Here is a 2,981-nt window from a genome sequence, read left to right as displayed (position 1 = left end):
TCAGCACAAATGTGCCATCTGTGACAAGGCGTCTCTACGTTTCCTACCTAAAACCATGACTAGTCGGGGAACACACTGTACCGAACACAGATCCCAAGAAGCCGGTACGAAATGCGAGACAGGAAAAGAGTGAAACAAAGGCACAACGCGACTCACACAAGCCTGAAGTAAACTCTCACATCACAAGAGGAAAGAAGAAATGAATCAATTTTCCTGTAACATCTCTGTTTTGCTGAGCTTAGGCACCTTAATAGCGACAACATTTCATCCTTTTTATGGATCCAGCTGTTCATTTTTGGTGCAACTTCAGCATCTATCCGTCAGCCCACAAAGGCAACGGAATGGTTAACACTCGGAGGGATTCATGAGCCCAGATCCTCCTGTTGAGAGCTTCTCACTGAGAAGATGAACTCGAGAAATAAAGAGAAGTCAGCAGTAATCTGGAGTTTTAAGGAGGTAAAGGCAGCGGAGGACACTGTCGTGACAAACCAGGATCGATGTGACCTGTGTTTCAGGTCATCAGCAGTTTTTTATTTCATAGTAAATACCCTAATGTGTAATTTTGCCCAAAAGTGCAACCAGTGTTGGTATTTTATGCTGATCTCATGTGACGAGCGAATGCTTGAGAGGGCACGGCAAGTGTAAAACAGTGACCCTAGCAGTTAGGAGCCTCATTTCAGTTAAGCACCATCTTCCCAGTGCTTGATTGTGCCTCTGTACTAGCTGTGCTTTACTCTCTACAGTACATTTGCTGGAAAGACTGGAACGTTTTACTTTACATTTTGCCGAGCGGCAAGTGGCAATAAAATCATGACAATTTCCCTTTTCTACTCGAGCAGGAACTGTGAAAATAACAGGAAAGAAAAGACAAAGGAGAGAAACCCGGCACAGTCATCAGACAGAGCTCTCTGCCTCTCCTCTTTCATCTCTGTGGCATTACTTCTGCTTTGATTTCAGATTTTTCGAGCACCCGAACACATTCTCAACAGCTGGAGATTCCATAGCCTTGGTGGGAAAGATTGCAGCAATAAAGTCTTGTCTTGTAGCACAAGCAGTGTAACCACTTGATTGGCTAAATAACAGAGAAAAAAGGCGGCAAGGCTGAAGTCAAAAGAGCTGCGACAAGAGCAGTTGATTTTTTTCCTTATCTATCCCTCCACCATAAAAGTGCATTAGCTTTAGGCATGTCAGTGCTTAACGACTATTTGATATTTTCACTATGAATTGTTAGACATAAATTCATGGCCCTCACAGGATTAACAGTACTGTATAAAACTGACTTTGATCTTCTCTAAATGTTTCTCTAGCACAATCAGCACTCAGCAGGTTGACTCCTTTTGGCTTTTGGCATGTACTTCTAATTAGCAGATGTCAGCACGGTAACATGTTGAATGTGGATTATACTTACTAAAAGTCTGCTAATTGTGAACATGTCAGGAATCCGTTCAAAATGGAGCAGAGCCTGAGGCAGCCTCACAGAGCAGCTAGAGGTTGTAGACCTTGAGGGCCAATTCGTGGTCAGCCAGTGGACAGTGGAACACTATACACAAAAGAACTGTTCCTTTAGCTGTCAGGGGGTTTGCCATCATGGTTTCTTGTGCGCCCGAGTGGAATCTGTCTGTCTATGCAGAGTCTGGGAACCCACCGGCTAGCCTGCTCACTTAGCCTCTGGGGACAATGGTTAGTCGTTTTTTTGAGATTTTCTGTGTAGCCGGGATGTTCAGAAAATGCATGATGAAGATGTGGTGCAGGAGTTCTTGTTCAGGTAAATTTCCAAAAGCTAAAGGCTAACAAAAGGCTTGATAATTCCCTGACTATGGTAAAAAGTTTCACGACTGCATTACAGTAAATGCAGCCCCTGATTTTGTCTCCACAGTGACTGTTTGTTTGGATGGAAACAAAGCATGCTCATCCTTGATTATTCAGTCGAACTCAAAATAGCAAAAATATCCAATAATATTGCTCAGTGCCTGCAGACTTCTGTTTGTTTAATAATCAGGTGTCTGTTTATAGAGATGAGGTTTGTAAGCCACAGTAAAATTTACTACCTAAATTTTGTATATAGATCTTTTGCAAACATGCATGACATTGACTTGTCCACCATTTTGGACATGTGACAATGTTGGATCAGTCACTCAGACCATCTGGTAACCACCAGTCATGAGGGAAAAGTGAGTATTCCCCAACTAGTGGCGAGAGCTTTCTTCAGGTTACTAGGTGTAACCGGGAAAATGACTGAAGCCTACGGTGGCCCTGAGAGGCCAAATGGACTGCAACTTAAGAAAACACCAGCAATAAGAAAAATGCTGCAAAAGAACACAAAACACAACAGAAATAGGAAAAAACGACAACAGAAATTGGGGGGGAGGGGACAGAATTAGGAAAAACAAAAACTGGAATAGGACAAAAGAACAGAAGCACAAGAGAAGTGTTTCTGGGGAGACAATAACCCGACGGACCAGCTGCAGGAACCAAAACATGCTAGGTAAGTGTGTTTTAATCTCATGATTCATATATAGTGATGAAGGATTTTTAGGCTAGAAGTTAGGCTAACACACTTACCTCTCATCTTTTCTTTCCTCAAAACGATAGATCCTCCACTTCTTTTAAGTGTCTCTCAGTTCAAAGTCTCCTAATTCTTAGCATAAATTTGGTTCCTGCAACTGGTCCGGCGGGTTATTGTCTCCCCAGAAACACTTCCCTTGTACTTTTGGAAATCAGTTTTTTCCTATTTCTGTTTTCTTTTTTCCTATTTCCGTTGTGTTTTGTGTGCTTTTGCAGTGTTTTTCTTATTGCTGGTGTTTTCTTAAGTTGCAGTCCATTTGGCCTCTCAGGGCCACCGTAGAAGTCCCAGTCACACAGGCCTACAGGTGTGACAGTGATACCCTTTCACTGCTCAGCCGGTTGGCAAAAACCTCATGGTGACTGCTTTGGTTGCTAGCATGCTCCTGTGATCGTTTGCAAACACTGGCCAGCTACCC

This window comes from Perissodus microlepis, chromosome 3, assembly GCF_051167445.1.
Source record: "Perissodus microlepis isolate ML-2025 ecotype Zambia chromosome 3, ASM5116744v1, whole genome shotgun sequence".
In the NCBI taxonomy this organism is placed as follows: domain Eukaryota; kingdom Metazoa; phylum Chordata; class Actinopteri; order Cichliformes; family Cichlidae; genus Perissodus; species Perissodus microlepis.
Note: the sequence above shows the minus strand (reverse complement) of the source record.